We start from the raw sequence: 13,271 nt of genomic DNA on the forward strand, positions 1-13,271 counted from the left end.
CTACCGGTAAGCTCTCTATCCCTATTCCCAATTCCAATCCCTTGCACTTCATGAAAAGCCCAACACTTCCATTCCTAAAATGCATCTCATGCTGGGTGTTTAATTAATAAATATATGCCATGTATATTTGGAGTGAGAAAAAGCTCGATGCCAGGCGAGGTGGCAAGACAAAATAGGTGCGACCCCCCTTTGCCATCAAAGATCATGAAGGGGTGTACAACCTGGCCCGGGGGGAACTTTGCCCACCTCCCGGTGATCCGAAGCCCAAAACTCGTTTGCAAGTAAATGTATTTCTTGGGAAATTGAGAATTTGATTTGGCATGATGGAATTTTGGATGACTATGGCATGACAAACTCTTGTGTGCATGGAATGTATGGATGTACCTCAGCAAATGTATCAGCAAATGTATCTTTAGATACACATGCAGCTATGTATGCAGTGATGTATAGGAATGCATTGCTTTACTTAGGTTGAAGATGGATGTATGCATCATTGGATACACCTATGCAGTCATATATGCAGTAATGGCAGTGATTATGCATGTATGAGAGCCCATCTTGTTTGATATGATCATGGGAATGCTTATTCTTGTGCTCAGTAATGCTCAAGTGATGAATGATGCCAAGCAAACAGTGAATCCCACGGTGCAATAGAAGGAGAATCCAATTTCAACCCTCTTGTGACTGTTTTAGGGTACTATAGAGAAATTTCTTGCATTTGCAGAGGTGTTGCCACTCCCAAGAATTGAGGTGCTAACCTTGGAGAGTACCTTCATGCCTTGCCAAGAACCCCGCTCAGTTTTGGATACCCACTTGGAGTATACCAAATACCTACAGCCCAAAACAGGCCTTTCCTAGGTGTGGACAGGGTGTTGGACTACACAGAACAGTCCCACATTTCTGATTACAAAATTTTTTGAATAAAACTTGGGAATGGGTGACTATGCTCATCTTGAAGAGGGCATTGTTGCTTCAGTTTTGAACAAAAAAGTAAGTCAATCAGAGTTGTCTAGCTCTAGTTATAGCCAAAACAGTGACAAGTGGTCTCACGGGACTGCACCTAGACATGGCGGGTAACAAGGGGAAAAACAAAGAAAATGAAGATGTTCAGCAATATAAGGGATGCGTGCATCTCGAGGGATGACACCAACTTTGAGGTTGAAGAGGAAGACCTCTCTCACTCCATGGGAAGTCTTAGTGCACTCAATCATATCCTTAGTTCACACGAGACTAGACATGTGGAGAGGCATAGGGAAGTAATGGAAGGTCAAGCTCAAATGGTAACAGAGATGCGCCAAATGACCTCTACCATGGAAGCACTTGCAGCCAAGTTCTCAATGTGGATGAATTCCCAAATGAAAGGCAAGGAAAAAGAGGATAGACCAAGCATGCAAGCTGAAAGAGTGACCATTCCATCCGTGAATGTAGCTTATGCAAGTACCCAAGGTATTTTGGGAAGAAAAGGCATTCCCAACATCAGCTTTGAGCAAGGAGAGCCCTCACAAGGGCATGAGGAGCCCACAAACAATGGAATGAGAAGTAACTCTTAGCCACCACCCATGCCTATATACCACCTATCCGTGCTCAGCCGTCTTTTGGAAGGAATCACTCAAACAATGGGTCATTTCTTGGCAGCCCAATGGATCAGCCCCACTTTGGGTATATGGGGCAGCCCCCCAACCATGAAAGGGAGTTGAGAGACAAAATCATTTTCTCAAAGTTCAATGGCCAGTCATCCTCCCAGCCTGAATTAGAAGAATGGCTCTCGAAGCTTGAAGACTACTTTGACATAATGCCAAGAAATGATGATCAAAAGATACACTTTGCCACGATACACTTAGAGGGCTTTGCCCACACGTGGTGGCGGTACATAAAGAGGGAAAATCAACAGCTTGTTGACACTTGGGATGTATTCAAAGCTCTTATGATTCAAGTCTTTGTATCTCCGGAGAAGGAGAAGCTTACAAGGCAATGATATGGTTTAGAGCAATGTGGGATGATGGTGCATGACTACACAAATCAAATCCTCAATCTCACAATGTATGTTGAGTCCATTAGTGACGATGCAAAGCTTCACAAGTACATTTATGGTTTGGATCCCCAACTCTTGGCTGATTCAGCCGAAAGCCCATTAGATTTGTTCAAAGCTATTGAGTTGGCTGAGAGGTACTCCCAAGTTGCTTCATTTCAGCATGGACAGCAAAGAGGGGCATCTTAGCCATTGTTTGGGTAGCAAAGAGGACCTATATAGTCAAATTTTGGGCAACAAAGAAGTGTTGTAAGGCCCGGGAAGTTTGGGGCAGGTTACGGTGGTGGAAATATGCCATTCAGCACCCCGAAGATCCCCACATACCCCACCTTTAATGCCTCTAGGCAAAACAGTAATTTCAGGATTGCAAACCAAGGAAGAGCTGAAAATAGACAAGGGGATAGAAGGGGTAAAAATGCTTCGGCTTTTGGTTGTCATTGCTCTATCTCGATGGACCTCTACAAAGAGAGGAAAGAAAAATGACTTTGCTTTAAATGCAAAGAAAAGTATACAGTCGAGCATGCATCTAAATGTGCTTATAGGAATGCGAAAGCAAGGGTACATAGCATGTTAGTCTTTGATGAATTTGATGAGGATCATGAGGATGCAAGTGTCTTTTCAATCACGGCCGAAAATGATGAGGTTGAAGAGGAATCTGAGCAAGAAGAACTCTTTGACGTGACTGACACCTTTCCATTTGACAAGAACGGTCATGTAGATGTAAATATGGGTGATAAGGATGGTTCACATGCTACTGCCACTGTTTGTACTATCTCCCTGGATGCTTGGACAGGATCTAAGAGCCCCAACACTCTTCGTCTTCAAGGCAAGATTCACGGGAAAGATGTATTTGTGTTGGTAGATAGTGGTAGCACACACAGTTTCATAAATAGAGCAGTCATGGACAGGCTGAAATGTTTTGTCTCTGATTTACAGGAACCAATGAGGGTGCAAGTGGCCAATGGGAGTGAGGAAATTAGTACTCATGTATGCCCAGCTGTACCTGTTAAGTTTTCTGAAAATTATGAGCAGAAAGTGGATTTGATTGCACTCAATATGGGGCCGATAGACATTGTGTTGGGCTGCGATTGGTTGAAAACTTTGGGCACCATTTCCATGGATTTTCATTGCTATACATGCAGTTTTTCAGGGCTGGACAGCTTGTTCACCTGCAAGGAATTAAAAATAGTAGTGAATTTCAGCTTATTACAGCTAAACAACTCAAGAAAGAGTTCAAGAAATGCTCTCAAATTTTTGTGCTGCAATTAAACAAGAAAGCAGATTAGTCCCAAAAAATGCATGATAATTCAGCCCTTAAGGCTCTACTTGCGGAGTATGGTGACTTGTTTAAGCTACCTACAGCATTACCTCCCAAGAGAGAGGTTGATCATCCGATTGATTTGGAGCCCCACTCCAAGCCGGTCAATAAACCCCCTTACAGGTTGTCCAAATGTAAAAGAGAAAAAGTGGCCAAGCAGGTCAAAGATTTAGTAGATATGGGATTCATTGAGCCTAGCTCATCTCCTTTTGCATCACCTATCTTGCTGGTAAAAAAGAAAGATGGCACTTTCAAGATGTGCATTGGCTCGATTAATGCACCAGCCACGTTTCAGAGCCTCATGAACAAAATACTTCAGCCTTACTTATTCAAATTTATATTGGTATTTTTCGATGACATCCTCATTTATAGTCGCTCAAAGGAATCTCACCTTATGCACATGAGGCAAATATTTGATATACTTAGACAGCATAGACTCTTTGCTAAGGAGACAAAGTGTTCGTTCATGCAGACTGAGGTTAGGTACTTGGGACACATTGTCAGTGAGGCAGGCATTAGAGCTAACCCAAAAAAAGTGCATTGTGTCAGAGATTGGCCCACACCTGCAAATACTACCTCTTTGAGAGGATTCTTGGGGGTCTCCTCATTTTACCGGCGATTCATTTGGCACTATGCCACTATTGGAGCCCCTCTCACGATAGGCTGAAGAAAGAAGCATTTTTCTAAGATGCATTGGTATATAGAAGCTTTAATCAGCTAAAAGATTTTCTTACTTCAGCCCCTATCTTGGTATGCCGTGATTTTTCTAGGGAATTCACCATTCAATGTGATGCCAGTGGGAGAGGAATTGGTGCAGTCTTGCTGCAAGAACATGGGGTCATAGCTTTTGAGAGTCGAAAGCTCGCTGAAAATGAGAGGGTTATGAATGTCTATGATCAGGAAATGCTGGCTATCCTTCATGCCATCAAGAAATGGCATCATTATTTGTATGGTAGCCGGTTTAGAGTGAAAAGCGACCATAGAGTACTCAAGTACTTCTTGTCTCAGTCAAATCTAACTCCCAAGCAGAGGAGATGGGTAGCCACCTTACAGAACTATGACTTTGACATCACCTACACTCGTGGGAAGGACAATGTAGTGGCTAATTCCCCGTCTAGGATGTGGGCATGTAAAGTCTCTGCTATCATGGAGTTACACAGTGATTGGATACATGAGCTTCAGGAGACTTACCTCTTAGATGCTGATTTCAGCAATGTATTTCAAAAATTACAGCAAGGACAATGTGTAGAGAACTCTTTATATCAGCTGAAAAATGGGCTTTTATGGTATAATGGCCGAATTGCCATCCCGCATACCTCCCCATTCAAGCAGAAAATCATGCAGGAGATGCAAATGTGAAAGACTTTGTCTTGGTATGTGTGCCTTGTCAGCAAAACAAGGGCAGCACCTTAAAACCAGTTAGTTTACTTCAGCCATTGCCTATGCCTGAAGGCAAGTGGACATACATCACTATGGACTTCATTGTCGGCCTATCGGTGACCAAGAAAGGTTGGGACAACATCTATGTTGTTGTGGACAGACTCACAAAGGCAGCCCATTTCATTCCCACAAAGACTCAATATAATGCTTCTCAAGTAGCCAGCCAATTCATGGAATATGTTTTTAAATTACATGGATTACCACAGGTCATTGTGCATGACCGAGATGCTAAGTTTATGAGTAACTTTTGGCGGGCAGTTTTCAGCTCTATGGGCACTCAGTTAGCCCCTTCCATTGCTTACCATCCACAGACAAATGGTCGGACAGAAAGGGTTAACAAATCGCTGGAAACTTACTTGAGAAATTTCTGTTATAATGTGCAGCATGCTTGGGACTCATGGTTGCATTTGGCTGAGTTTGCCTATAATAACTCTACACATGCTAGCATTGGAGTTTCACCTTTCGAGGCCTTGTATGGCTACAAGGTGCCCCTTCCTATGGTTATCTTCAATGATAAAATAAATCCACAAAGCAAGGAAGAATTGGATAGAATGCAGGCCTTACTTCAGCAGTGTAAAGCTAACTTGAAGAGAGCTCAAGATCAAATGAAGCTTTATGTTGATGACAAAAGACGGGATGTGGAGTTCCAAGAAGGGGATTTGGTGCTCTTGAAAGTGCCTAAGTCTGGATATGCCTCCCTTAAAGATGGATCCAGTAATAAGTTGGCACATAGGTTCTATGGACCATACCAGATTATCAAGAGAGTGGGAGACTTGGCATATCGATTGGCATTACCCCCATCTATGAAGATCCATAATGTCTTCCATGTGAGTCAGTTGAAGCCCTTCATTGGCTTAGCTGTGGACTATGTTGAGGAGCTCCCACCGATAGATGAAGAAGGCATCATTCAATACATACCCAAAAAAGTCATAGGACAAAGGGAAAAGAGGCTTCACTCTCGCTCAATCATGGAATACTTGATTAAGTGGCAAGTTTTACCACTCAAGGAAGCTTCTTGGAGGCCAACTTCAATTTTGGAAGAGTTCCCATACCTTTTAGAAGCAGATTTGGTTGAAATCTAGCTAACTATGGTCATGTTTTTCCCCTGACTGACTGTAGACAGCACTCTGTTTTAAAGCAGATTTTATTCAGCACTACAAACAACAATGCACACCATACATGCGTTGAAATTACTTCTCGAGATCTCCGTTTTGATGTATAGCACACACCCTGTTCGGAGCCTCCCACAGAAAGTTATGAGAGATTCACTACAGCAGGGTCCTGTAGTAAACAACATGCTGTCTCTTCTTCTTCTTCTTCTCTGCAGTCTTCTCTCTGCTTTCTCTCTCCCAGTACCTCTCCTTGACAGTGGAACTCTATCCATAGCCAAAATATGGTTAGCTAACCCGGATATGAGCAAGGGATAGAGAGTATTAGACTTAGCACCATATGTAATGACAAGATTCCTACGAGTAATCTTCCATGAGGAATCACCAAAAGTGACTACATAACCTACATCATTCAAAGTGCTAGTAGAGATAAGGCTCTTCGTGAGAGCCAGTACCTCATGTACATCATGAAGAGTAAACATGCAATATGAACTAATCACCAATGGCAATTCAAAACCCAAACAAAGAGATCTAGTCAAATTGCGATAGGAGTGAAACCACTCTCTATGAGGGGTCACATGAAAAGAAGCCCCTAAATCTATTAGCCAACACTAACTATACCCTCACAAAGCATTAGTCAACCATGTGAAGTATTAAAAGAAGAAGTTATAAGTATGAAGTCATCATCAAAATCAATCTACACAACATTAATCTCATCAATCTTAATACCGGACTTGCTAGGGAGGATGTTGCAATCTTCCTTTTTGTCTTGTGCTTTACCCTTGCCCTTTTCTTTGTGCTTGTGCTCACACATTTTATGGCATAGTTATGACAAGTGAATGAGGACTTACACAGCCCACAAGGCTTATTATTATTGCCTCTAACTACCAAAGCATGAGAGATGTGGGAAGCATCGACATTCTTTTTATTAACCTCTTCAGCAAAGTGCACCCTCTATATCATGGGTCTGTAATCCATCAGTAGATTTGTTGGCACACATAGCAATACAAAATATATTCCATGATGTAGGTAGTGTAACTAAGAGAAACAAGAGAAGAAGAGTACCCTTGAATTAAATTACCTACAAAGAAACATGAATGATAATGGAATGAAACTCATTTAAGTGGACTAACATAGAATTTTCCTCTTACGAAGATCCATGAGTCACTTTAGCCTATACATTTGAGAAGCAGGGCCGGCTTTATTTATCATAGACATTGCAAAGCTTTTCCCATAATTTCCATGAGAACTACCCATCCAAGATAACATTATAGAAGACTTGCTTAGAGAGGGATAATATAATGGTGGACTTATATAGCTCATCTAATTCAACCCAATCATCTTCACCAATAAGTTTGGGGTTGACACCCTTATGTTGCAAGGGTCTAACTTGCATTTTTTATACTAAAACTTGCCAAATTTGGGCCTTCTAGTAGCTGTAGTTGGTGCCATCTGACTTTTCAATATTAAAGATTGCACTATTAGTTGATCCACAAGTCATAATCATGAAGGCAAGCAAGTGCACAAACTATCAAAACATGCTACTATAATTACTACAAATAACCCTAAAACTACAACCAAATCAAGCTAGAAATAAGAGGTACTGACCAAGCAATGAACTCTCCACAAGCTCAATGCAAAGAACTGTCAAATGAAGGTGATTGCTTAAATAAAAAATGTAGCAAATTGCAATTACACCATGTTTAAGATAAAGCATATCAATAAAAAGATATCAATGCAAAAGAGAGGCAATCGTCACATTGATATAAGACAAACTGCAACAACTGCTAGGGAATAGCTCCAACTTGCAGCGAGAGTGAATATATGATGGCCACCAAGAACGGTTAAAAAATCAATATGTCAAACTAAGATGTATTCCATAGGCATAACCATCATGCATAGAGTGGGTCTCACAGGTAATAGAAGAGACCAGCTAGAGGCTTAAGGGATTGAGCAATGTAACGAAAGCTTAGTACATAAACAACCAAGATGCATACAACACTAATAATATCTTGATAGAGATAGGTGTTGACCCAAAAGTAATGTCAGATCAGCCCATTGAGCATCAACTGCATATATAAAGCATGACAAGAGCATGTTCATGTCACTAAGTCCCACAATCTGAGTGTAAGACCCTCAAGCTCAACTGCATAACCAAAACCTCCAAATTTCAAGAAGTGGGCCCTCCCAACTGAATAATAGTTGAATGCCTAATGAGAAAACAAAGCTCAAAACATCATGTGGAAGGGATCCATACATCCAAGATTCAAGTAGCATACATTTGAGAGCATTCGACCCAACTATCTTACAAAGCTCTTATACTGGAGCATCAAATTACCATACATAACAGTGAATGAAAGACAATGTTAAGATTTAAAGCTCCAATCTTAGCTCAAATGTAATCTCAAAGCATAACCAAGCATGTAATATGAACCATAAGCATTGTTACATTACCCAAAATAATTGGTAAGCACATGAAAGTAATAATCATATGTTTTACTAATAAATAGGCTTCAACCCTCATTATAGCAATAAAAAACCTTTTTAGAAAACTAAGTAAAAGATCCCTCAAATCAATCCCAAAGAGTTCCAATAAATTGGCATAACATTCCCAAATGATCTCCCATTAATTAGGCATCCCGAGAAGCATAATTGACCTCCAAACAATGAATGAGGTGCTCTCTTGAACTATATGATAAAAAATTGTGAATCAATGGTTAATCCCAAGAGCTCCAGTTGATGCTCAAACTCATATCATAGATATTGTGAAGTTTCAAATGATTGCCAAGAGTCGAGAGGAGTGTTAGTAGCTCGAGAATGGGACAATTTGATTAGGAAGAAGGGGACAACAAACATGTGCAAATCAAATTGATGTTGTTGCCCCTATTTCTGCTCCTACTACTAGTGCTAAGTGCTATTGAGTACTTACTAAAGCTCGAGCAATGGTTTTGAAGCTTTGAAAAAAGCCTCAAGTGGAGGGAGAAACGAAGACAAAAGAGAGGGAGAGAGAGTCATACCTCAAAAAGAAGAATCCATGGCTGCCATTAAAACAGAGCTAAAGCTTTTCTCCACAAACTAAAGCAATGTTGGGTTGAGATCCTCAATGTCGATGCAATGGCTTTGATACCAATTTAAGGGATTGATCCTTGAAGTGAAAGCACAAAGAAAAAGTAAGAGCTATGGTGAAAGGAGCAAGAGCAAGAGCAAGAGCAAGAGCAAGAGCAAGAGCAAGAGCAAGAGCAAGAGCAAGAGCAAGAGCAAGAGCAAGAGCAAGAGCAAGAGCAAGAGCATGAGAGAGAGAGATGTGGGAACTTCAATATTCACAATGTGTGACTAGCCTTTCCTTTATTCAAATATCAGTGAAAGAATAAAGAATGAGGTGATAGTAATGGATGCCCACCACTTGCAGTGTACATGTGTGCAAGAATATGGGTACTGTTGGTGTAACTAATACACTTGGGGAAGCTACTAAATATATATCCTCTATATCACTTGCGTTCAAGGTTTATTTGTAAATACCCTTATTTGTGAATTTTTCTTGAATAAAACATAAACCTTTTCTATTCAATATGTAAATAACCCCTTTATATTACATCCTTTTGTATGTAAAAAATTGTATAAAAATGGTATTTTAAAAATACCTTATTTTGAGCCCACATGATACACACGTAGATTCATGAGTAACTTACCCGAGCTAATACATGAGCAGCTACGCATATGTAGCTTCATCCCCAACACATTAAACAACTTAAGGAGTACAAAAAGTGCTCATAGATTTTTGTATTACACTTGAATAAAGAGATAGAAGATCAGTCCAAGAATTCAGTAGAGCATTCTACTTTGAAAGCTCTACTTGAGCAGTACAAGGATTTATTTGAAGTACCTACTTTGTTACCTCCTAAGAGAGCAATGGATCACCCTATTAATTTAAAGCCTCATTCAAAGTCGGTCAATAAACCACCCTACAAATTGTCAAAATGCAATGGATCACCCTACAAATTGTCAAAATGCAATGGATCACCCTAAGAGAGCAATGGATCACCCTATTAATTTAAAGCCTCATTCAAAGTCGGTCAATAAACCACCCTACAAATTGTCAAAATGCAAGCGTGAGGAAGTAGCCAAGCAAATCAATGAGCTTTTACATATGGAATTTATTGAGTTTGGTTCTTCCCCTTATGCATCTCCAGTCTTATTAGTAAAGAAGAAAGATGGATACTTCACGATGTGTATTGACCACATAGATCCAAACAAGATTATAGTAGTGAAGAACAATTATCCAATACCTAGAGTTGACAATTTTCTTGATGAGCTTAAAGGTTTAGATTCTTTACCAAGGTTAACTTGAGGTTTGAATATCATTAGATTCGTATGTGAGAGGGTGATGAAGATAAGATTACCTTTAGGACTGATCGTGGGCTATACCATTTGCTAGTGATGCTATTTGGACTTACTAATACTCGAACTATCTTTGAGAGTTTGATGAATAAGATTTGGTAGCCTCTCTTTGTCCTAGTTTTCTTTGATAATATATTGATTTACAACAAGACTTTACAGGATCATTTATAACATATAAGGAAGGTTTTTGATGTCTTGAGATATCAAAGACTCTTTGCCAAGGAGAAGAAATGCTCTTTTATACAGATTAAAGTGGAGTACTTGGGCCATATTGTCAGTGAACTAAGGATACAAGTTGATCATAAGAAGATGCAATGTATCAAAGATTGGCCAACAACTACCACCACTACTTTCCTTCGATGGTTTCTTTGTCTATCATCATTCTACCACTCGTGTCAGTACACGAACACAGTTTGAAAGACCCTTGAGTGCATCATCATATGACTTTTTTATTAATCTAGAGAGGCAATGTCATATTAGTCATTAGTGTTAGTGTTCATAGTATGGACAGTTCAAAATTACAGGATTTTTAGATAATTTTTGCTTTTTTTGATATTTTGAATATTATTTCATGTAAATATCATCAAAAGGTATAGTAAACTTCTAAAATAGGGTATCATGCATAAAGTAAGTTACTTTTCAGTCAATTTTGCAAATCCCATGCAAAAAGAAGAGCTTTTGAATTCACATTGTATGCGATTGTAATTTGAGAACCAATGGAACCATTAAAGTTTGCCATTTGAGTAGTACAGTAGAAGTTAGTGTTCGGTAAGAGTTTTTGGATATAACCAGGTGAAATAGGATATGGTGAAGGGAAGACTTGTTGTAAATAGGTTTTCTTAATCAAGGATTGGTTTTGGGATACTTTGAGCTTCCAATCTCTTGCATGCATGTTGTTTCATCTCTCATCGGTCTCTACTCTCTATAATCTCTATCATCATCTCTACTCTCATACAAGAATCTGCCTAATCTCTCACTACTGTTAGTCCTCACTTAAGAATCTATCTAATATCTATTCATTACTACTCTTATTCACTTCCACACCTAAAGACTCGATATCTTCCCAGCATACGTATAGATTATCTTGACATCTTTTTGGTGAACTTGATGTGAAAAATTCAGATTGAAAGTTCAAAGCTATGACAAGTCTAGCTAGTGGTGAGGATATTGTGTGTCAAGAATACATATTGCATATGTTTGGGGAGTTTACACTGTACATATGACAACAACAAATCATAAAGAGGATAGAAGAATCTATAACAAAGGCACTTGAATTGATGGTGAAAAAGGTAGATCAATTTTAAGCGTATTTGAAGGTTGTAATGTGTCTAATTATCTCAATAAATATGCAAAGAAGATGGATTTGAATAAGGTCTTAGAGTAACAAATGATAGCAAACTTTGATAGAGTTGTTGTTATGGAGATAAAAACAAGGATTGGAGAGATACAATAGGCACATGCTAACAATTGGGACAATTTCAAGAAGGCGCTCAAGGAGGAGTACTTTATGGAAGAACTAGAGAAGGCAACTAATAAGAATTTCTTGGAGTGTGTTGCTAAACCCAATAAAGGGGCTATCACCTCTACAAAATTGCTACAAGAGTTTGAACATAAATAGTCTCAATTATCAAACAAGGAACAACAAACTCTTGAGGTTGAAAAGATAGAAGTTTTCTTGTAGATTGTTGACCTTACACTTCAAAGAAGTCTTGAAGTGCTTTTGGAATATAAGAATGCAAACAGGGTTTAAAAATTGATTGAAAAAATGTGGAAAATGCTATTTTTTTACTTGCAAAGGGACAAAAATGAAGGGACAAGATGTTTGTGTCTAGTATTGTTCCACGTTCTACTTCAATGGAGTAGGTAACCAAGCCAATAAGTACAAGTCCCAAAGTTGAAGACTCAGTTTTGGATAAGTTGGTGAAAGATATACGAGAGTTGCAATGAAGTTTTCAAGACTTGAAGAAAAGGACAACCCTCTAAGTAAAGAACTCACACTCATGGAGGTTTTGCTTCGAGAAGTACTGATCACTTTCAAAAGGATTGTGATTCATTCAAAGATACACTAGGTAAAGGTGTTTTCTTCTTTAAAGATAGTAACATTCATTTGTGGGAGACACGATTACCTCTTGGTAACAACTTTGTAGAAGGTGGTATGAGAAAACTTGTGGATGATATATTGGCTAGACATGCTTTAAACGTTATGGAAGTTGCTACATATGGTTTGCATGTGGAACATTGTTTAGCGAGCGGTGATCGAGGACAAGCCTTACTTATAATCTGAAAATGAGACATTAAGGAGTGTTGGTTAGGGAATTGACTTTGTCGATGGACAACTCACAACAATCATTTTTAAGTTTTCTCAAATACAACACAACCAACACACGAACACAAACCAATAACTATACCTCTTGTAACCTCAATAAAACTCAAGGTAGAGTATCAACAAGATAAAAACAATTTAAACTTGAGTCTGAATAAAAACGCTAATACTTCGTACCTCTTAGAACCTTATTACACCACTCGATACTTCAGCATTCAAGTTTTTGAACTCTTTAACCAACACGAGAAGACTCCACTCTCTTGCGTGCGACCCTCAACACTCCTCACATTAGATACAAACTTGTATAGAAAGGGAAGGGTAAGGGCCCTTTGCTTCTAATTCACTCTCCTTTTATAGAAAAGTTCTCTTTACACACGTTGAGCGTGCTTTAAAAGCTTTTAGTTTTTCAATTCATTTATAGCTTTTAATAAAGCTTAGAAAGCTTTAAATGTAGAGGACGAATAGATTCATGAATTCTTTTAGGCTTAGAGCTTTTCAAAAGCTTTTGTTTAATAAGCTTTTCTCATTAGGATATTCCCTACCTTCTGCATTCATTCGTGGAATCTTGTAATCAGCGTGGTTAGTAGGCGCTTCCATGATAAGACGAGTCTACCTTCTCTATGATCTTTGCCTCGTTTTGCCACCGGCTTTTCT

The sequence above is a fragment of the Lygodium microphyllum genome, chromosome 2, assembly GCF_053477565.2.
Source record: "Lygodium microphyllum isolate KBCC chromosome 2, Lygodium_microphyllum_v1.1.10, whole genome shotgun sequence".
Classification (NCBI taxonomy): Eukaryota; Viridiplantae; Streptophyta; class Polypodiopsida; order Schizaeales; family Lygodiaceae; genus Lygodium; species Lygodium microphyllum.